A 24,246-nucleotide genomic window follows, 5' to 3' on the forward strand; every position below is an offset into this window, starting at 1 on the left:
GTCGTACACTTGTGATTATCCCACCACAAATGCAGCCGTGTCCGTGATTAATTGTCGCGGCATCAGGTCTTATCTACATATTCTCTTCAGTTCGAGAAATATACTACTGGCCATTAAAACTGCTACACCACGAAGATGGCGTGCTACAGACGCGAAAATTGACCGACAGGAAGAAGATGCTGTGATATGCAAACGATTAGCTTCTCTGATCATTCACACAAGGTTGGCGCCGGTGGCGACACCTACAACGTGCTGACATGAGGAAAGTTTCCAACCGATTTCTCATACACAAACAGCAGTTGACCGGCGTAGTCAAACGTTGTTGTGATACCTTGTGTAAGGAGGAGAAATGCGTACCATCACGTTTCCGACTTTGATAAAGGTGGAATTGTAGCCTTTCGCGATTGCGGTTTATCGTATCGCGACATTGCTGCTCGCGTTGGTCGACATGCAATGACTCTTAGCAGAGTACAGAATCGGTGGGTTTAGGAGGATAATACGGAGCGCCGTGCTGGATCCCAACGGCCTCGTATCACTAGCAGTCGAGATGACAGGCATCTTACCCGCATGGCTGGAACGGATCGTGCAGCCACGTCTCGATCTCTGAGTCAACACATGGGGACGTTTGCAAGACAACAACCATCTGCTCGGATAGTTCGACGACGTTTGCAGCAGCATGGACTATCAGCTGGGAGACCGTGGCTGCGGTTACTCTTGACGCTGCATCACAGACAGGAGCGCCTGCGATGGTGTACTCAACGACGAACTTGGGTGCACGAATGTCAAAACGTCATTTTTCCGGATGGATCCAGTTTCTGTTTATAGCACCATGATGGTCGCATCCGTGTTTGGCGACATCGCGGTGAACGCACATTGGAAGCGTGTATTCGTCATCGCCATAATGGCGTATCACCCGGCGTGATGGTATGGGGTGCCATTGGTTACACGTCTCGGTCACCTCTTCTTCGCATTGACGGCACTTTGAACAGTGGGCGTTACATTTCAGATGTGTTACGACCCGTGGCTCTACCCTTCACTCGATCCCTGCGAAACCCTTCATTTCAACAAGATAATGCACGACCGCATGTTGTAGATCCTGTACGGGCCTTTCTGGATACAGAAAATGTTCGACTGCTGCCCTCATCTCCAGATCTCTCACCAAATGAAAACGGCTGGTCAATGGTGGTCGAGCAACTGGCTCGTCACAATACGCCAGTCACTACTCTTGATGAACTGTGGTATCGTGTTGAAGCTGCATGGGCAGCTGTACCTGTACACGCCACCAAGCTCTGTTTGACTCAATGCCCAGGCGTATCAAGGCCGTTATTACGGCCAGACGTGGTTGTTCCGGGTAGTGATTTCTCAGAATCTATGCACCCAAATTGCGTGAAAATTCAATCACATGTCAGTTCTAGTATATTTGTCCAAAGAATATCCGTCTATTATCTGCATTTCTTATTGGCGTAGCAATTTTTTTATAACCAGTAGTGTATTTTTATCTCCCTATACAAGGGGCCTCCAACAAGCATTGCGACCTTCTTTTTGCTGATTCGTTTTATTCAGGATTCCAATACATGCCCCACTCTTTTCGCTAAAAATCCTGATTTTCCATCGTGATCTGAGTTCAATGTGACGGCCTTACACCACCTTGTCCTGGGACGGCCTGTATGCCGACAAGCTTACCACGATACAGGTCCACGTCGAAGCCAACGGATTGTTGCATCATTAACTTTGAAAGGATCCAGTAGCCACCTTTCATTAGTCCGGTAGCCAATTTTCACTAGCATTTCTCTTTCTTTTCCTTGTTTCTCTTTTCTCATAACTCTCATAGTAGTGTGACTGAATGAATGTGGTTGTGTGTCACGTTGCTAGACGGTGGCGTAGTCTGCTGCAGAAAGTCTGCGATAGTCATACAGATTCAGCAACAGTTGTACAGAAGAGCCAACTCTCGTAGTGGTCAGGTAGGCAAAGAGGTTTGCGCTACTTGTGAGAAATCCACCTACGTTAGGTTGATGGCGGAAATGGCATCTTTGGGTTTTCCGGGCCACGCGGAGCGTGGAAGAGGCTGGAGATGGAAAAGGGAGGCAGTCTGCCACCGGTACGGGAAGCGTCCACAGCTGTGCTCCAGTCGAAGAAGGGCGAGTTAGACTGACCGCGTGGCGCGTTGTTACTGGGCGAGAGAAGACCTGTTAGCTTATGGTCTCGCTTAACAACTCTGAAGGATTGCTCTGCCTAGTCGCAGCAAGGAACGCAGATCTTTCTTTTAGTAAATTTCCATAGCAGACTTGGATCCGCCGGAAGAGCGCCACACAAAGGTGTCGACAAGAAGTGAGCACTCGCTTTTGTTCAAATGGTTCAAATGGCTCTGAGCACTATGGGACTTAACAGCTATGGTCATCAGTCCCCTAGAACTTAGAACTACTGAAACCTAACTAACCTAAGGACATCACACAACACCCAGTCATCACGAGGCAGAGAAAATCCCTGACCCCCACCGCGAATCGAACCCGGGAATCCGGGCGCGGGAAGCGAGAACGCTACCGCACGAGCACGAGCTGCGGACCTCGCTTTTGTATGAATGCCAGTTTGCCTTCAGCTGTGCCTTTATAAGCTTTTATTTTTCTAAATATTAACAGCTTTGCCTTCTCGTAAATTTTCCTTGCTTTATGTATCTTTCGTCCGTGGGGAGCCAACCACGTGGTAGAACATTAGAGTTTGTTGGGCTACCGTCATCACTAACTGTCCGAACTCATGTTTGTTTTAAAGAATATTAACTGTTCATGATTGCATGATGTGGTATTGTTGTAACTCGGTCACGTTACCTACAAATTGCGTCTCCACAATCCACGTGGGCACGCGGGTGTACTGCGAAACGTGTACCGTTTCACGAGTTAATGCGATCCGTTATCAGGCACCAGCAGTTGTATGAATGATTCACACCAGTGCTTTTAGGTGTAGATTATAACGGTGAATGCATCGATGATTTTCTTTAATGTTTTAGGAATTAATGTTATCAGGGATTGTGCACATGCCTCACTTCCATATCTTAGGAATAAATGATTTTATCCACAATTTTCTCTTGTACTCCGAGGTTACGTTTCTGCACCTGAGCCACTCATCTCATACCTTTCCCGTTAGCACATCCAACACGTTTCCTTGCGCACAGGTTCTATGATTAGTTTCCCCTTTTATTTTAAAACAAATGCTTTACATTAAGTCTTATTTTCACGCGTGTTGCAGGGAGCCGATCTTTTGCACAGTGTTCATGCATTTTCTGTTTTATTTTAAATGGTTGATTCTCGTGAACAGTACACGGGAAATACTATTAATTACATCGAATCCCCTATGAGCGATATCACGACGTATGCATTTTTATGAGTTTTTGGTCTGTGATTAAATTGCCGGGCTGGGTGGCCGTGCGGTTCTAGGCGCTACAGTCTGGAACCGTGTGACCGCTACGGTCGCAGGTTCGAATGCTGCCTCGGGCATGGATGTGTGTGCTGTCCTTAGGTTAGTTAGGTTTAAGTAGTTCTAAGTTCTAGGGGACTGATGACCTCAGCAGTTAAGTCCCATAGTGCTCAGAGCCATTTGAACCATTTTTTGTGATCAAATTAATTTATTTTCCGACTCGGCCAAACCTTCGATTAGTTGTTTGATTAGAGTCGGTGGCGACCCTAATCTTAACGTAATAACCCGTAGAAACCGGTTAGTTACAACCTCCCCATCATGCAGATACTGCTTCCTATGGAGTGCATTCTTCATTGGGCCAAATAGACGGGAGTCGGAATGTGCGAGAGTGCAGTAGAGTGGATTGGGAAGAACAGTCCAATGAGGTTTTATGAGCTCTCGGGCAGGCAGTCTCGTGTGACAACTTGCGTTGTCACGGAGAAGGACGAACACGCTGAAGTCGTTTCTCCAATTTCTTGAGCACAGCACTACGGAGTTCAGAGATGATCGTTGCACCATGAGGGATGACATAACGCAGAATAACCCCTTCAGAGTACCCGAAGACCGTAGCCATGATTTTATCCGCTGAGGGTGAGGATTTGAATGTTTTCATTGGAGGTGCTGAGGTGCCACTCCATGGGTTCCCGTTTTGTTTCCGGTTCGGAGTGATGAACCTGTATTTCATTGTCTGTGACGATGCTTGACAAAAACATCGGACAGGTTTGAGCGACCTTGTTGCAATGATGACAGAGCCCTCACCCAACGACTCACCATGCTTTCGTTCATTGCCATGTCTTTGTAGACATTCTGCAAGCGCCCATGGATATCTGCGATGCTCTGGTTTTCCGCCAAAGGAAACTCAATGATAGTTTTCTGCTCGGGACACACCTCTGTTACAGACGCCGTTTTTAAGGCTACGTTTAGCGCCACCACTTACTGGAACTTCATGAAACTATAGGGGCTGAAGGAGAATATTCCACGATATCTCACTACAAATTCCGCCTTTCTCCAACCGCAACTGGCTGAGAATAAAAAGGGATTCATTGCTTATTGGACGGCCTCGTATTTCTGTTGCGTGTAACTGACTATACAAGAGTGCTGAAACCTGATTCAGTAGGCAATGACACATTGTGGAATGTGAGCAAAGTACTGCCTCAAGTATCTTTGGCGTTACGTGAGTTCTGTACGAAAATAAAAGTGACTAGTTTCGTGCGGCGTACACGACACGCATGGTGCGAAGATACTAATCAGCCCACAATTGGCCACACTGTTTTCAACGGTAGATGAGCTGGTGGAAACCTCCATCGTGAAACACTGGATTTTTCCTATTCACTACAACGTTCCCTCTGGAAAATCGCCTCGTCGCCATTCTAGAAATGTTTATCACAGAATGGTTTTGCGACGTTCTTTTCACGAACGTTTCTCGCCGCCAGTCATTTTTCTTTAAATATGTGTCAGCGTAAACGTGGCAGACTGGGCATCGTTTACGTTCGATAAGAACGCAGTATTCGCGGTTATCCGAATAAAAAATATATATCGTCCGACTATACGAGTGTGTTGAGTTCTGTCATATTATCGAATATGGTTATGAATCTTTGATATATGTCAATGGAGCGCTTTTCGGAATTTCATTAATTACGAAGACTGAAGCACTATTTAATTCCTAAACCCTTCTCACGCTAACATTTCTCATGTCAGTAACTCTTCTGTAACTACTCATTAATTAATAACAACCTTTATTTTTCCCCTTTCTTTATTTTACTGTAACCAAACGTAGAGAAGTGGCTAAATTTCACTTAAAATCATCTGATTTCTTCAAGTTAAAATTAATCTTCAAGTACTCACTTTGCTAACGTGGTAAACTGAATGTCGATTTTTTTTTTGCCTTTTTCTAATAAATTCACAAAACGGAAACTTTACTTCTTTCTCTTCTTTTGCAGTTAGTGACTCAATTACCATATTTATGCGTTTGTTGTTTTGCGAAGGGAAACTCAGAATTTAAAGGCAGAAAAGATAGTCATCCCATCATTATATACAAAAAATATCGTGGTGGAAACATAGCACTGGAGCATTACCTCTGAGTACTATTTTTGGTCCCTTTTACGGCGATAGAAGACTTTGCCTGTCAGGTATGATATGGAAGTGGCCGACAAATAAGAACCCACTCACCAGCCAGTAAAAATAGCGGTACTGCTATATACGCTGACTGAACCAATCTTAGTATTCAACCATTAGTGTTAGTTACATTGGTTTTGGTACCGTCTGTTGACTATAATTACATTTACTACAAAATTCATCTCTCCTTTTTTAGTTGTTAGCATCTGGCGCCCGGCGTTCTCTTTCGGCCTGTTTTGGGTTTAAACATTAATACCACCGCAGCTTTACCTTCTGCTTCTTTATTGCAATGTATGTACTTGCCTCTCAGGGGCGAAATGGAAGTGATCCGCAAATAAAAACTCACTTTCTAGAGAAATGAGAACAGCAACACTGCTACAATTGCCGAGTGGGGCGATCGTAAAATTTAACGATCAGTGTTATATACATTGGTTACGGCATTTGTTGTTAATGTGAGTACTTCAAAAAAGTCGTTTTCGCTACTTCCAGCCTATTCATACGGAGAACAACGAAGAGGACACCGGGTGCAATGTCGGGAGATTACGGGGACTGAGCGGACATTTGTTACCCCAAGACACCCTTATTTCATAAAAAAAGAAGCAGCAGCTTATAACATTTCGTTTTCATTCTGCAGCATCGTCTAACGATTACTACTAAATAACTATGGAACATGCTGTGGGGAGCCGCGCGGGATTAGCCAAGCGGTTTTGGGCGCTGCAGTCATGGGCTGTGGGGCTGGTACCGGCGGAGATTCGAGTCCTCCCTCGGGCATGGGTGTGTGTGTTTGTCTTTAGGATAATTTAGTTTCAGTAGTGCTTAAACTTAGGGACTGATGACCTTAGCAGTTAAGTCCCATACGATTTCACACACATTTGAACATTTTGCTGTGGGGACACATCCGGACAACAGCGTTGCAATAAAACGTTCAATCGATAGTCAGAATTTTGTTCTGCGACCAGTCCATGTGATGTAGTAATAAAATATGACAGCGCAAATCACAGGTATGGAAAGATATTTGTAAAAATATCCGTCGTAAATACATCGTGCGCTTAATTTCGTAAACAAGGTAGAATCCGGCTCTGCATTAAATATTATACGTTCAGACATTCACGAGGACACAAGTAACACCAAACACATTTACCTCTCTGTGTATTATACATACCGCTGGTTTTATCCGATAGTTCGGCATACTGGAGTAAATTCAAGTTTACGCAGTAACAAAAATTAATTCTCACTATGCGCCCAATCCGCTTATGCTGTATGACGTGGCGTATGACATCCGAAAGCACTCTCCCAGGATCATCAACGGCCGCAGCCTCTCCACGCACAATGGTGACGAAGCGGTTAATATTCTGAATTACACATTCATTAAAAAAAGAGTATCGCAGCCTATATTATTCAGTAATAAAATATACGTTACCGCTTCAAAATAACGATTTAATAACGCGGCTCACTCCAATATAACTTGACCTCATTGTTCAGTTATTATCACTCGGTGAAATGCCGACAGGGAACAAAGTGTAATTTGTAGGTAAGCGGTTTACGATGCGGCTAGCGTACAAAATAGCTCTCCACTCGCCAAATAGGGTATCGTTCCGGGGAACCATTTCAGTAAACACTTTGCAGTATTTTACTTTGCTGCTATAAAACAATAACGATGCAGCTGACAACATTCGACTAAAGTGTTTTTCTGCACAACTTTCCGTTGCATCTCTGCTCGTTACGAAGGCAATGGCGTAGATATCGGCAATATCATACTTTTGTTACGGTGGCACACGTTGCAAAAGAATGTAAATTAACTGTTGGCTGAAGGTACAGGACAGTTTCGTTAATACGATAGTATAAGGTAAGGTTGTACCTGTATTTCGTTCAAATTAATAAACTGAAACACTGTTCCCGTAATAAAATTCTTTTGTCTGGACTGTTTATCACCTACTCCACCGAATTAAAGCGTCGCAGTACTTCACATGTAGGGATCTGTCTGTAGAACGTTCCGATCTTCCCTCGAGCAAGTTATTAGACATAAATGTATAAAATCTTTTTGGATTATTAAACTTTGCCTCGCTTCTCTTCTGGGCGACCAAACATTAATTTGGCTGCCCGCAAGAAGGCTTTCTATGTTTCTATGTCCATTTTGTGTCTTTTTAAATACGAGGCCCACCACCCAAAAGGATTTGATTCAAACTGCCACTGCTCGTAGAAACCTACGAACTCTGTAATTGTTTTTAACACATCGTTCTTTAGAATGCATCGTACGGTAGGGAGGGGAAAGAGTGGGTTCCTCGCGGCAGGTCCCTCCAAGAGCGCGAAAATGAGTTAAGTCTATTTTTTACTACTTACAAGTAACTTCCCTATTTTACTGGAACACTGTACAATGCTAGTTTTGAAAAGGAGAATCAACGAATTACTCTTTGACACTTGCCTCACTTTGACGTAGAAATAGTTGTTCCAGTTGGGCCCCAAAATCAACAATGGTACATTTAAGTTTTTGAATGCCTGCTCTGCTTCATGGCGCATTTCTCAAAAAATGGCGAAATGGGTCGAATCCCCGTAAGTGTTTTTGGGTACATACCTGCAGACCCAACGCGGTGACGACAATTTTTCAATAATAACTCTCGCAAAATATGACGCTCAACACACTCTACGTGTATCTTACCTGAAGATATGATTCCAATGTCTAAAATAAAGATTTAGAGGAAACTTTCCAGCAAAGCGTTGAAATCTGTGCTTCTAATGTCGACACCCAACAAAGGACGAATGGAAGCAGAATTCAAGGGAGAATAAAAGGCTTGCTATTGTAAAGTAAAGATGTACCAAAGAAAGAAAAGGGCATGCTATAGAAACAAAACGGCGTAAGCTAGATTTTATTATATCAGTGACAAAAAAACTGAAAAAAAAAAACAGATGAAGAAGCCAGCTGATTATTCTCGTGAGTCTGACTCCGACCTTTCACATCATGACAATAGCTCAGGTATAGATAGGGGCCTACTGTTTGGCGAAGAAGTATCCGAAGAAGAAGAAGAAAAGAGCCTGCGATTTCAAGGAAGAATCACAGGACCTAACAAAGTACGCTATTTTCTAGATATCTAGGCAGGTTAGCCTCAGTAATGTAACTCTTTGAGGTTACCCTACTAATCCTCCTTTCGTGGAGAAAACAATATCTATTTTTTACACATATTTGAAAGGACTATGATGAAATTTACGGGACACTTCCGTTCAGTATTGTGTTGGATAACTTGGCTACAACACTAGACTGTAATAGAGAGATATTTCAAGTGTTTTTATGGTGTGCAGTCATCCATTTTTATCCATGTTTATCTCAAATGAAGCAAAACCCCGTATTTCTTGCTTTAGCTAAATTGCAAATTTATCTATAGTTAATAATCAGATAAAGTTGGAATTTGGATGGGTTAGTCGTAGGTAGCAACCCAGCCTAAGACTTCAATTTGAAATCGCAGTAAACTCTACCGCGCGTTGAGCAGGAACATTGAGAATTGTGCGGCTTTGCGCCTACCTACCCTGCGTCTCCTTAAACTTTTCTTGTCTAGTGACATACCTTTCAATCCTACACCACACATTTTCTACATTTTATTTTTGTATCGTCTACTGCTCCTGTTGTTCTTTTTTTCTCTTCACTGCTCCTTACAGCGCCACGTTACCTATCCCTGAATGCCGCAGACGATGCCCCACTAACCTGTCCCTTCTTTCTATAAGGGTCTTTTCTCACTTTATTCTTTGTAATACTGCTTCAATCCGTACCTAGTCTATCCATTTATTTTTTTCACATTCTCCGATTTCGATAGCTTCACTTATCAAATGCTTTAATGTTCTTTTTTCACATATTTCCGGTAGTTCGCGGCAACGTTGTCCTCCGCGTGCACGTTCTCAGGAACTTCTTTCCCATTTCCAAATCAATGTCTGGTAGCTAGAGAACTCTTTCACCGGAAAAAGCTTTCCCCGCCCGTGTAAATATCGTGCTGATTGTTCCCTTGCCTCGAGCTATCCAATGTAATCTTGCTACGTACACAGGAACATTCCTTTACTCCTTAGAATTCATTAGAATTCATGGAATCCGAAGTGAAACTTTTCTGAATTACCACACATTCATCCGCTTAGCTAATGTGTATCACAAGCGATGTAAAATGCAAATTACCCACTGCTGACTGATTGCAGACAACTCTCAACATTGGGGATGTTGTCCCACTGACAAACACTTTGAGACGAATCTGTTTAAAATACACTACTGGCCATTAAAATTGCTACACCACGACGAAGACGTGCTACAGACGCGAAATTTAACCGACAGGAAGAAGATGCTGTGATATGCAAATGATTAGCTTTTCAGAGCATTCACACAAGGTTAAAGGCGCTACAGTCTGGAACCGCACGACCGCTACGGTCGCAGGTTCGAAGCCTCCCTCGGGCATGGATGTGTGTGATGTCCTTAGGTTAGTTAGGTTTAAGTAGTTCTAAGTTCTAGGGGACTTATGACCACAGCAGTTGAGTCCCATAGTGCTCAGAGCCATTTGAACCATTCACACAAGGTTGGCGCCGGTGGCGACACCTACAACGTGCTGACATGAGGAAAGTTTCCAACCAATTTCTCATACACAAACACCAGTTGACAGGCGTTGCCTGGTGAAACGTTGTTGTGATGCCTCGTGCAAGGAGGAGAAATGCGTACCATCACGTTTCCGACTTTGATAAAGGTAGGATTGTAGCCTATCGCGACTGCGGTTTATCGTATCGTAACATTGCTGCTCGCGTTGCTCGAGATCCAATGACTGTCAGCAGAATATGGAATCGGTGGGTTCAGGAGGGTAATACGGAACGCCGTGCTGGATCCCAACGGCCTCGTATCATTAGCAGTCGAGATGAGAGGCATTTTATCCGTATGGCTGTAACGGATCGTGCAGCCACGTCTTGATCACTGAGTCAACACATGGGGACGTTTGCAAGACAACAAGCATCTGCTCGGATAGTTCGACGACGTTTGCAGCAGCATGGACTATCAGCTGGGAGACCGTGGCTGCGGTTACTCTTGACGCTGCATCACAGACAGGAGCGCCTGCGATGGTGTACTCAACGACGAACCTCGATGCACGAATGGCAAAACGTCATTTTTTCGGATCAATCCAGGTTCTGTTTACAGCATCATGATGGTCGCATCCGCGTTCGGTGGCATCGCGGTGAACGCACATTGGAAGCGTGTATTCGTCATCGCCATACTGGCGTATCCCCGGCGTGATGGTATGGGGTGCCATTGGTTACACGTCTCGGTCACCTCTTGTTCGCATCGACGGCACTTTGAACAGATGTGTTATGACCCGTGGCTCTTCCCTTCACTAGATCCCTGCGAACCCCTACATTTCAGCAGGATAATGCACGACCGCATGTTGCAGGTCCTGTACGAGCCTTTCTAGGTACAGAAAATGTTCGACTACTGCCCTGGCCAGCACATTCTCCAGATCTCTCACCAACTGAAAACGTCTGGTGAATGGTGGCCGAGCAACAGGCTCGTCACAATAGGCCAGTCAGTACTCTTGATGAACTGTGGTATCGTGTTGAAGCTGCATGGGCAGCTGCACCTGTACACGCCATCCAAGCTCTGTTTGACTGCCCAGGCGTATCAAGGCCGTTATTACGGCTAGAGGTGGTTGTTCTTGGTCTCAGGATCTCTGCACGCCGGCCGGTGTGGCCGTGCGGTTCTAGGCGCTTCAGTTTGGAACCGCGTGACCGATACGGTCGCAGGTTCGAATCCTGCATCGGGCATGGAGGTGTGTGATGTCCTTAGGTTAGTTAGGTTTAAGTAGTTCTAAGTTCTAGGGGACTGATGACCTCAGAAGTTAAGTCCCATAGTGCTCAGAGCCATTCGAATAATTTTTTTTAATCTATGCACCCACATTGCGTGAAAATGTAATCAGATGTCAGTTATAGTATAATATATTTGTCCAATGAATACCCGTTTATCATCTGCATTTCTTCTTGGTGTAGCCATTTTAATGGCCAGTAGTGTATCTAAAATTAAATCAACGATAAAACAGTATTGCACTTCTGTTCGCACTCCCTTCCTCTCAGCCTCCCTTAAATAACACGTTTATTTACTAGAAAACATATAAAATATACAGTTAGATGCGTAGTCCTTAGTTAAAACTGCACTTTTAAAAGCAAATAAATCTTAGGTACTCATGGGTCACAGAGCCATACCGTATTTGGATTAGGGATGTTGGATGATTATCCGTATTTACAAAATATCGATATTTGGAGCTTGAAAATCGAAACTTAAGTCCTTTAATCTTCGCAACATCGATGTTAAAAACAAAATACCGACCTATGATGCTGGCATAAAACCAGGCTACTCGTTACCACTGTTACAGGTGTGGTATCTGGACACAGTATCCGCGAACGATACCCGGCACATGTGTAGAGCAATACCGGGACTACGACTATGTGGGTGCGGTATTTGGACACGGTGCCCAGACCGTGCAGCACTGTGCGAAACTGCGTGGCAGTCTGGAGGACAGCACCCCCCCCCCCCACCCCCCCCCCCCCACCCCCAGTCATCAACCGTACATACTTTAACTTTTGAGCAACCACACTCTCGCACAGAGCGCAAGCAGTTTCTGTTGCCTGCTTCAAGGGCGAATAACGAAACATAAAGTTGATAACCGCATAGTAATCGTTTACCTCTTGGGTCTGTATCACCCTGTAGTCAGAAAAAGCACTCAGGGTCATAAAGACGTGTGGGAGTTATAACTCATCCAGTAACACTGGATAAGCAAAAAATAATTTAACTACTACAATCACTGACATTATGGATTCAAACAGATTTATACAAATATAGATTAAATGGCTGGGCTATAATGATCATACACATTTGGCTCTTTTTTAATAATGAACTGCCAAGTCCATCAAAAACTGAAAATGCATGAATTGCAAAGTCTCTCCAACACAGTGACAACAGCTAAAAATGTACGAGGATCATTCGGAAAGTAAGGCCTGATTTCTTTATTTAAAAAAAAAAACGCTTTTATTTAAGTCCTTTCAGGATTCTCTGTTTACCTACATACTCTCCACAAGTATTTTAACGTTTTTATTACGTTCTACAAGCTTCTGTATCTTTAAGTCATAGACATCTGGCGCCTATTTGGATAATCAGTTTTTAACTGCTTCTTTCACCACGTCATCTACTGCAAAGCGTTTGCCGCTGTGAATCTCCCTTAGGTAGCAAAAAAGGTGAAAATCGCTCGGCGTCAGGTCTGGACTGTACGGTAGGTGAACAATCTGTTCCAATCCAAAAGATCTGATCAGATTTTTGGTGCGACTGGCAGAATGGGGTACGGCGTTGTCATGCAGCAACAAAACTCCAGACCTCAGAAGGGCACATCGCTTATTGCGTTTTGCTCGTCGAAGTTTAGTCAGGACAGCGCAGGAAGTGGCTGCGTTTATCGTTGTCAGTATTGGTTAAAAACAGTGTAGCCAAAGGATCGTTCTAAGAAATACCAAATTAAGATCAACCTGAAGATGCCTAAATAAGGCGAAAGGCGTAGTTGAAAAATAAAAAAATAAAATTGCAACCAAGACTGTTTTTAACCAATACTGTTAAGCACTGGTTTGCTGTATGCCACATATGGATTGGAAGAATTTTTATCGTTGTCCCTTGCTGCATACACTCGTCTAACACCGCGCCATGTCTATCCCAGCACACGGTTGCCATAACCTTATGTGTTGAGATTGGCGTTCATGTCATATGACGCCATTCCATTAACTGACTTTTAGACTCCGGAGTCATCTGAGAAACCTACGTCTCGTCCCCCGCAACAAAATTCTCTAAAAACTGATCCCCTTCCTTACGATATGGGTCTAAAAAAAAATCAAGCGTACAAGCCATTCTTTCCATTTTCTGTTCCTCAGTAAGCAGCTTGTGAACACAAAGTGCTTCCAATTGTACGGACATTCTACCACCTGCCCTTGATAGCTCTCACATACTTACGCACTTCGCGGTCATTCACTGCATTGGTACCATACACCTCACTTATCTGTCGATGCATTTCTGCTGCTGCCGCCAAGTTCCTGGCTGTCAAAAACCGAATCACTGACCATTTTCACAGTCGGCGGGCTGATCAATCGATTTAAACACTTTGAACTGATACTGTAAGCAGCACACAGCGACACTACCAATGCAAATGGCGTCGTTTGACGAGCAAGGCAAACTAGCAGTCGGCGTGAGTCGTCTCTCGCTCTCTTTTTCTCTCTCTCTAGGTGTAGACTTAAGCTTTTACATAAATTATGCTGTAGTCGCTGTTTCTTTTGAAGATTCTTTAGCCTGACTCTATAGAAGGTTATTATAGCCGGAGCATAAGCTCGGTTTAAGTAATGACGGGAAAAGAAAATCAGCTGTGTCCTTTCGAAAGGAACCACAGCGGCATATGTCTTCAGTGATTTACGGAAATCATTGAATCTGGATGGTCGGACAGGGTAGGAACTACCGCGCTCTCAAATTCGAGTCTGGGGTCTCAACTACAACATATCTCCTCAAAGATCAACCTACCGCTAAGGTGTGGGTTGGGTTGATTTGGTGGAGGAGACCAAACTGCGAGGTCATCGGTCTCATCGGATTAGGGAAGGAAGTCGGCCGTGCTTTTTCAAAGGAACCACCCGGCATTTGTGAAGCGATGTAGGGAAATCACGGGAAACCTAAATCAGGATGGCCGGAAGCGGGACTGAACCGTCGTCCTCCCAAATGCGAGTGCAGTGTGCTAACTACTGCGCCACCTCGCTCGGTGGATGCGAAGGTGGGAGAGAGCAAGCGTTGTGATCTGACATTCAGGTTACTATGACCAAGACTGCAACTACTCCAGCATTTGGCCCTCGTTCTTACAACTACTGATGCTGCCAACCGCAGGAAAGTTTCTACTGGGGTAGTATCGCTGTGAACTCACTGAAAGGTTAGGTTACGGTATTTAATGTCCGGCCCCGGTAGCTGAATGGTCAGCGTGACGGACTGTCAATCCTCTGGGCCCGGGTTCGATTGCCCGCTGGGTCGGGGAATTTTCTCCGCACAGGGACTGGGTGTGGTGCTGTCCTCATCATCATTCTATCATCCTCATTGACTGCAGGTCGCCGAAGTGGCATCAAATTGAAAGACCGGCACCCAGTGAACGGTCTGCCCGACGTGGGGCCCTAGCCATACGATTAATTTAAATTAATAATGTAATAAATGTAAAGCTGTTGCCTTCCACAATGTTCATTTGACGCCATAATCCTATTCGAAGTCCCCCTTCTCCTTAGATCAAACTTCCCCAGCAAAGTATACAGGAATGTAAAGTTAAACCTGGACTCTCAACCAAGGACGTTTTTACATATTTAGTGATCGGAGTTGTAAACTACAGTGAGCCATACTGTTGAATAATAATAATAATAATGACAATAAATACTTCCAGTCGCTACTTGTTTCTATATCTAATATGTATCGAAACTAAACTCCATTTTCATGGGGTACATTCGAGTTTTGTGGTTACATCTGTATCGGTTTTGGCTTTAGTTCTGCCACTACATCTACATTTATATCTATGCTCCGCACGCCACCTTAGGGTGTGTGGCAGCACCACTGTCGTTTGTCCTCTTCCCTGCTTCATTCTTGTGAGCTGTAATATACGTGATTTTACAGTCGTGATTATTTCGCGAGACGTATGTGCAAAGAAGTATTGCGTTTCCCGACTCCTCTTGGAACGGAAGGCCTCTGAATTTTACTAATTAGCTTCTCTGTGATGCGAAAGGCTTCTGTTGTTGCATCTCGGCTGGAGTTTGTTGAGCATACCCGCAATGCATGAACCGCAGCGCTCTCCGTTGGATCGTCTCCATACGGGGTGTAACGAACAGATATGGGCCAACTTCCAGGAAATCAGCGTAGGCATCGTTGACCGGGAGGCCTCATCCGGGGAATGATGATAAGGACAACAGAAACACCCAGTCCCCGAGCGGAGAAAATCTCCAAGACGGCCAGGAATCGAACCCGGGCCCACTTGCATGGGAAGCGAGCACGTTACCACCCAGCTAAGCAGGCGGACTTTCAGGAAACATGCCTCACACATAGAGGAATAAATGTGTCGTAAGGGTATGGAATCGCCTCATTTCCATGTTAAAGGATGTTTTCTACCATCACAATCACATTAATCACAGGGAATACAAATGCTTTGAATCACACTTAACAAACAGAATGCAAATAACGAGTTTGTTTGCCTGGCCATCCTCTGCATCAAGCACAGAAATATTTGTTTTGTAAATAAAAACAACCTGTTCTTGCTGCGTGTATTTCATTTCTCCTAGGTACTTTTCGCCTTTCATCAGTGGGCTCTAGAATGATACAGTTTTGTTGTAATATGTGTGATATTTGAAGATCATAAAAACTTCACGTCTAGTTTTTTATGTAAATGAGTGATTGCTTAAAGTTCTTCATGTTTTTGGTTGGCACCCGTGTTTCCTCCCATCTGGTCACATGCTGTAGGACGCACTGCACGTGTGTTTACGAAACATAAAAGTGTTTTTATGTACCGAACATTTTTCTCTCATTTTTCGTTTTGTTTGCCTTTCTTGTTCTGATGTACTATAAGTCTTGTGTCACTAATTATAGATATCTGGTCGAGAACTGTGGTTTCAAGACGTAAATACTGTGGGTTCAGTATGTGTCTCATCCTATTTGTTTCCAACCTAACGAAGTATATGTTGGAATAACGTCTACTCATTTCTGTTATGTTCATATCTGTGTGTGTGTGTGTGTGTGTGTGTGTGTGTGAGAGAGAGAGAGAGAGAGAGAGAGAGAAAGAGAGAGAGTATATATATGCAAGGATGATTCTTTTTTTGTGGGGTGGGGGTGTTGGTGATTATTCAGTGCGAGTTGTAGAATGCTGAGTTGAATATGAATGTAACAGTTGTCAGAGAATCATTGAAAGTTTTGTTTTGAGTTTTGGTATATCATTCGTTGAGGCACGCCAACGAAAACTGCAAACGGAAGCATACGTGGTCGCGCCTGGAATCTAGTGGGCCCGCCTTTTTCGAGCAGGCACGGATCGTGTTTGCACAGTGCTCGGGCGACCGCCGCGGCAGATAAAAGCAAGAAGCGTCCAGAGCCGGCGGACGTGATGGTCCGGCACGTAGCCCCGCGCCGGCGCACAAAAACAAAAGCCGCAAAGGCGGAATGGTAACGTAACGCGACGCGGCGCGGTTCTAATTAGGCCGCGCGGACCGAAGATGGCCATTACATTTCATTCGCAGTTTTTGCCGCAGCGCCACAGCACTTGCATATGCGAGGCGCGCCGCCGGCCGCGCGGGTCGTCGCATGCGAGATAGCGGCACGGCGCGGCGCGGCGCCGCGTTAACCTTTCGGCGTGGGCCGCGCCTGCGTGACTCCGGCCAGGCCCCAGGCAGCCGGCCGCTCGATATTCTTACTGTACGCGAGGCGCGGCCAACTGTTTATTCGGCTGCCGCCCGAGGGGCGCTGGTGTTCTCCACTGTCCGGCGCAGCGCGAGCGTGAGCGAGCACAGGCAGACAATGGCGTGAGGCCGACGAGAAAGGGAGCTCGCCACTGTCTCTAGTGACGTAACAGCCCGAGCGCTACGCTTCAAACGGCAAGGAGTCGGCAAATGCGAGAAACAGGCAACCACTTCTACCGGGTGTGCAACGGGTTGCCTGGCGTCAGGCGCTAGAGCAGCCGGAGCACCACTGACACCCAGACCTTGTATGTCGATGGAGTAGAAACCAAAACACCACCGTTCTGGCTGTGTTGCTGGCGGGGCCGGAAGGTGCTAACTGCCACACCACGTATCATTGTAAGTCTCATTGCCTCAGCATGAATTGTTTGTACAATCACCCTACACAGCCTATACCTCAACCTCCACTTCACTAATAACTTCTGATCTCCCTCTTCAAGGGACCTACGCCTCCCGGTAAGAGGCGGCGCACGTCCTGGATGGAAGGATCTTAATTGTGGTTCCTCTCTTTTGAGCCCAGCCCGACGGATACCTATGGCAGATCGGGGAAAACCACCGTTCATGTCGTGTTGTCGGCGGGGCCGGGAGGTGCGTGTACCTGATGTACTCTACTAGGAGTCTTGTAGGCTCAACACAAACCGTTAGCGTCATTACCTTTATTACTTTTACCACAAGTACCCTTTCACTAGCAACTTTGAGCCAAGCACAAAATCAGCTACCCCTCTATTGTATATCGTAAAAAAGTTTAAGCAGGCTGGACATGGAGGTCTTAGTTTCTAGCTTTAACGTACCCTAATCTCTTCTAGTTAATTTAGTTTTTAGGATGGTAGATGTCAAAAGCATGGTGAGCGATGGCCAGCGTCTTGAGGGTCATTCCAACACCCGGGCCGCCGCCCACAACCAGGTGACGGGCAATATTATACCTATCTCTTCTCTATTCAATTCTCTTCCTTCCTTCTTTCTAAATATTTAATTTGGTTTTGTTTATTAATATCCCACTTGATTTTATATTAGTTATAAGTTTTTGTAATGCTGCACAAAAAAGATATCAAATGGATGTAAACAAATAGAGCCCACCTCCACGTGGCGGGACACGGGCAACGGTGTGAGTGGGGACGGGAGCCGGTGTGGTGTTACTTCCAGTCACTCCGGACCCCGGATTCAATCACAGCGGCTACGTGGCAACATACGAACTACCATAAGAAATTAGACGGTGAGTCACAAAAAATAAGCAGCTAGTGGGAAAAAAACATCAATTTACTTCCTACTGTACGCTGTCGTCCAGTACAACATGCGTAAACGGTAATTAAAAGTATCGCTAATGCTACGGAGTTCAGGAAAAGCACATCTGTGAGGGCTGGTACTGTAGATCTCGCTGGGTGACGGGATACAGCACGCGGTCGTCGTACCAAAGATCCCGCGTTCAAATCCCACTTATGATTTTTTTAACTGTTTACGCGTGGAACTGTTATATGGGAACACATATTCCTGACATGTAAAATAACTCTTCGGAGTTTGTAGCAATGTTCTTTTGGCAATCTGCTTTCGCTTCGTTAGTTGAACGTTACGTACTTAATACTGATCTTATTATTTTGTTTATTGTTAATTATTATTACTACTATTACTTCCCCACGTGTGACGCAATTTTTTCTTTATTTTTCTGTTCTGACTGTATATTCTGTGAAAGTACTAATTTAACAAACGAAAAACGCGTAAAACAAATGAAAAAGCAATATACCAGCAAACTTAGAAAAATGGAAAAATGTGACTAAAGCTTTATCGCTTGATATTTATTTTTATACGTGACATGTAAATACTGTTTCTTTTTCTACTGCTAGTTATTACTTAGACTTCAAAATTTTTTCCTATAATTTTGTACTTGTGTCATAGACCAGTTTGAGTGTTTTACTTCTCTTGAAGGCACTCATAGTAGCGCTGAAACCTAGGTCAAAATATTTCTTTATGCGACCGCGGGCTGTTATTGCTTTAATTTTACTTTGTGAACGGTCGCTGACCACACAGCCATGTTCAAAAGTTTAGAAAAATGGCTCAGCTCGTGGCTCATTAAAGCTAACACCCGCAAGAGTCGATTTTTTATCTTCAGACATAAAAACTGTACTAGAAATACAGAGCAAACACTAAAAGATTTAAAGTTACAGTTATGGCGACAACAATTATTGCCAGAAATGCAAGCTAAATATCTCATCTAAGATGTTCTAAACTTACTTACAGTCATCCAGCAATGAGATTTTCTTGTAGGAAACAGCATAGCCAGCAAACAGCAGGCCTATACAAGGAGCAGTCAAATGAAAACGAGACAGATGGAAAAAAAGTTCGTAAACTGTAAAGTAATAGCCATATCTGTTAATACATTTGTCCCATTGTGAGAAATGCCGGTCAGTGCCTTCATGGAACTATGTTTGTGGTTGCCTACGGAACCATAATTGTACCCTGATGTTCGGAAAAAAAACAATCGACGGCCACGAATGCTTTCTTTCAGGGCACCAAATATGGGAATCGCAAGATGAGGACTGTGTGGAGGTTGCTACCAAGGTTGTTTCGGACTACGCTGCAGAAGTTTCGCTGGGAAACCCTTAAACATCTTCCATACAGTCCCGATCTCTCCCCAAGCGATTTCCATATTTTTTGGAGCCCTGAAGAAAGACATTTGTGGGCGTCGATTTGCTTCAGGCGAAGAAATGTTCAACTGTGTGTGAAATCTTATGGGACTTTAACTGCTAAGGTTATCAGTCCCTAAGCTTACACACTACTTAACCTAAATTATCCTAAGGACAAACACACACAACCATGAACGAGGGAGGACTCGAACCTCCGCCGGGACCAGCCGCACGGTCCATCACTGCAGCGCCTGAGACCGCTCGGCTAATCCCGCGCGGCTCAGGAGAAGAGTGCGCACCTGGGTACAGTCATGGTTCCGCAGGCAAGACATTCGTGGGCGTCGATTTGCTTCGGGCGAAGAGGTGTGCACCGGCGTACAGTCATGGTTCCGTAGGCAAGATATTCGTGGGCGTCGATTTGCTTCGTAAAAAGAGGTGTGCACCTGGGTACAGTCTTACTTCCGTAGGCAAGATATTCGTGGGCGTCGATTTGCTTCGGGCGCGATTTGCTTCGGGCGAAGAGGTGCGCACCTGGTACAAACATAGTTCCAACATTTTCTTCATGAAGGCACTCACCGGCTTGTCTCATAGTGAAACTGATATATTAACAGATATGGCGATTACTTTCGAAATAATAAACAGATTACTTACTTTTTTCCATCTGGCTAGTTTTCATTCGAGTGACTCTTTTAGCTAATGTTGGCCGTATTTGATCCAATCACTAATGTTTATTGAGAACATTACCAGATTTACTGTCACGTCAGCCGAACATTCGCCGTCCAGTACAAAGCATAGGCTTTAAAGATTCTTCGGACCAATCATACTCTGCCTCAGTTACCAGACGGCAGTGGAATACAGCCTTTCAGAAGTTTAGAAAGAGGGAATCAATAGATTTATCAGCATCTAGTAATCAGCATGACAACGCGTGGGAAGCCACGAGCTGTGCTTCCACACGAGTGCTGTTTTCTCATCTTGTGTTGACTTGTCGAGTAGGTTTTTTCCCCTGAGAACGAAATTAGTTCGAACTTAGGATATGCTCTGGTCTCCAATAACAAATGGGCATTCTGGACACCGACCATGTATGGCTTCCATGTATGGTTAAGACATTGTACCAGTACCTTCCGGCGAAAATGATTTGAATAACTTTAGGAAAATGTTGGGATGATTAATTAGGCCTCATTCTTGTCCAGTAGAGGACGTAGAGATAGTGCCTCGTTTCCCGCTTGACCCCTATGTCAGTCTTACTTTTCTTCCTTGTTAGCGCGTTATGTTTCCGAATGAAAATTCTCATTCTAAAGGCGCCACAATCTTAGCCAGAGATACTACAATAAAGTGCACTGAACTGAAGACAAGAACTCCAATAGGCCTACGCGCGGATGACAGCCGTATCGCCCGTAGAGTTGTATTATGGCTTCCCTCTGGGACTCCTTAATGAATTTCTCTTCCGCTTTTGTCAGGTATTGAGTCATCCCACACAAAGTCTGTGCACGGGACGTTTCAGACATTCTGCCAATGCGATTTCTTACTACAGTGACTGCTGGTGGATCTGGATGGTCCGACAATAATCCTACAGTATCCAGATTAACAGTTCTCCCTCGTCTCTCACTTTCTGGACAAACATGAGAATGAACAGTTATCCACGGGAAGACTTTTGGAGTGAGAACGCCTTCGCCTGTTGTTCCGAATGCGCAATGACCAACGCGCTTCCATGGCACTCGACTTTCACCTTTAGGAGAAAGTGATTTTCGAATAGTAATATACAACAGAGGTACAGTAATCCAATAGCAATAAGTAGACAATAAAAGCAGCGCTTGCTGCTCTACTTTACCGATGAAATGAAACAGCGCCGTACCTTGGAGTACTTTTGCCACCGGTTATCTGAAACAAAAGAAACAAAGATAGTTAGAAAAAGTTGAGGAATTAATGAACTGCTAAGCAACTGACACACGAACAGAATCAATAAACTGAACTTGAAATCGTAGAGCGGCACTATGTTTTACTGCAACGAAATTTTAACGGCGCTGCAACGCTCAAATGGCTCTGAGCACTATGGGACTTAACATCTGAGGTCATCAGTCCCTAGAACTTAGGTTAGTTAGGCTTAAGTAGTTCTAAGGACATCACACACATCCATGTCCGAGGCAGGATTCTAACCTGCGACGGTAGAAGCAGCGCGGTTCCAGACTGAAGCGCCTAGAACCGCTCGGCCACACCGGCCGGCACTGCAACGCTAAAGTGAAAAACTATTCCTGGGGCAATGCAACTTTATAAACTAGGACACGAAGTGTGTCACAAATTCATGAGATAAACAAGTAAAACTACTGCATCTAGGTGTATAATTAAAGTGAGTTTCATCATCAGAGTTTTTAGATAGAGCAGGAACGCACCCTCGTTTATCTGGCGTTCAAGAATAGAAATTTACATAGCAGGACACGTCAAAGTAACGTAAACGCAGCGTTTCTAGCTGATTAAAATATACAGGGTGTCCGGCCAAACTTTCAGGAAACATTCCTCACACACAAATAAAGAAAAGGTATTATGTGGACATGTGTCCGGAAACGCTTAATTTCCATATTAGAGCTCATTTTAGTTTCGTCAGTATGTACTGTACTTCCTCGATACACCGCCAGTTGGCCCAATTGAAGGGAGGTAATGTTGACTTCGGTGCTTGTGTTGATATGCGACTCATTGCTCTACAGTACTAGCATCAAGCACAAATAAAGATGGGAAAGCATCAACAGGTTAGTGTTCATCACGAACGTGGCTTTGCTGTCAGTGTAATGTTTACAAATGCGGAGTTGGCAGATGCCCATTTAATGTATGGATTAGCACGGAGCAATAGCCGTGGCGCGGTACGTTTGTATCGAGACACATTTCCAGAACGAAGGTGTCCCGACAGGAATACGTTCGAAGCAATTGATCGGCGTCTTTGGGAGCACGGAACATTCCAGCCTATGACTCGCGACTGGGGAAGACCTAGAACGACGAGGACACCTGCAATGGACGAGGCAATTCTTCGTGCAGTTGACGATAACCCTAATGTCAGCGTCAGAGAAGTTGCTGCTGTACAAGGTAACGTTGACCACGTCACTGTATGGAGAGTGCTACGGGAGAACCAGTTGTTTCCGTACCATGTACAGCGTGTGCAGGCACTATCACCAGCTGACTGGCCTTCACGGGTACACTTCTGCGAATGGTTCATCCGACAATGTGTTAATCCTCATTTCAGCGCATATGTTCTCTTTACGGATGAGGCTTCATTCCAACGTGATCAAATTGTAAATTTTCACAATCAACATGTGTGGGCTGACGAGAATCCGTACGCAATTGTGCAATCACGTCATCAACACAGATTTTCTGTGAACGTTTGGGCAGGCATTGTTGGTGATGTCTTGATTGGGCCCCATGTTCTTCCACCTACGCTCAATGGAGCACGTTACCATGATTTCATACGGGATACTCTACCTGTGCTGCTGGAACATGTGCCTTCACAAGTACGACACAACATGTGGTTCATGCACGATGGAGCTCCTACACATTTCAGTCGAACAACAGATTCGGTGACCGATGGACTGGTAGAGGCGGACCAATTCCATGGCCTCCACGATCTCCTGACCTCAACCCTCTTGACTATCATTTATGGGGGCATTTGAAAGCTCTTGTCTACGCAACCGCGGTACCAAATGTAGGGACTCTTCGTGCTCGTATTGTGGACGGCTGTGATACAATACGCCATTCTCCAGGGCTGCATCAGCACATCAGGGATTCCATGCGACGGAGAGTGGATGCATGTATCCTCGCTAACGGAGGACATTTTGAACATTTCCTGTAACAAAGTGTTTGAAGTCACACTGGTACGTTCTGTTGCTGTGTGTTTCCATTCCATGATTAATGTGATTTGAAGAGAAGTAATAAACTGAGCTCTAACATGGAAAGTAAGCGTTTCCGGACACATGCCCACATGACATTTTCTTTATTTGTGTTTTCGAATCCTGCCTCGGGCATGGATGTGTCCGATGTCCTCAGGTTAGTTAGGTTTAATTAGTTCTAAGTTCTAGGCGACTGATGACCTCAGCAGTTAAGTTGCATAGTGCTCAGAGCCATTTGAACCATTTTTTTGCATTAGCGTGCGCCAGAAGACAGCATTAATAGCCACTCAAACTCTCCACACGAACATCATACATACGAATGTCTTGGGAGACACTGTCTTATGAGCACTTACATTTCACGTATTGCGGAACATCGTTTTCTGTTCTTGGCAGTATTAAGCAGTTGTCAGTATTCTGTTAAATAATTCACACTCTTGATTCAGCCAGAGTTAACTGTAGCTATGATTGCGCCCTGTGTATGCGAACCAAACATAATATTCAATGTAGTCATCAAGACCAGAGTAGTGATGTCAATTTTGTGATCGGTTCGGGGTTTGAGCCCCGCTCTTCACGAACACGAATGCTGTGCCTCAAAACAGTCCGCCATCTCGCTCGTTCACATCAATAGGGACCAGAAGCTTACCTACACTCCTTTTGGGGAAAGGCAAATGTTTTAATCACTATCCGATTACCAGTCAATGCATGTA

At 44.6% G+C, this 24,246-nt stretch overlaps 2 long non-coding RNA genes across 2 annotated transcripts in view; one reads left to right on the forward strand and one right to left on the reverse strand.

The window, feature by feature from the left end:
- The window catches only part of LOC126175946 (uncharacterized), a 645,439-nt gene that overhangs the window by 406,116 nt on the left and 215,077 nt on the right, over nt 1-24,246 (reverse strand). The window contains exon 3 of the long non-coding RNA XR_007535625.1: nt 21,523-21,548. This is a non-coding gene — a long non-coding RNA (uncharacterized LOC126175946). The remainder of the gene's footprint in view (nt 1-21,522; nt 21,549-24,246) is intronic.
- LOC126175947 (uncharacterized) overlaps nt 1-24,246 on the forward strand; it is a 322,248-nt gene that overhangs the window by 92,328 nt on the left and 205,674 nt on the right. The window lies entirely within an intron of this gene.

This window comes from Schistocerca cancellata, chromosome 3 (assembly GCF_023864275.1).
Source record: "Schistocerca cancellata isolate TAMUIC-IGC-003103 chromosome 3, iqSchCanc2.1, whole genome shotgun sequence".
NCBI lineage: Eukaryota > Metazoa > Arthropoda > Insecta > Orthoptera > Acrididae > Schistocerca > Schistocerca cancellata.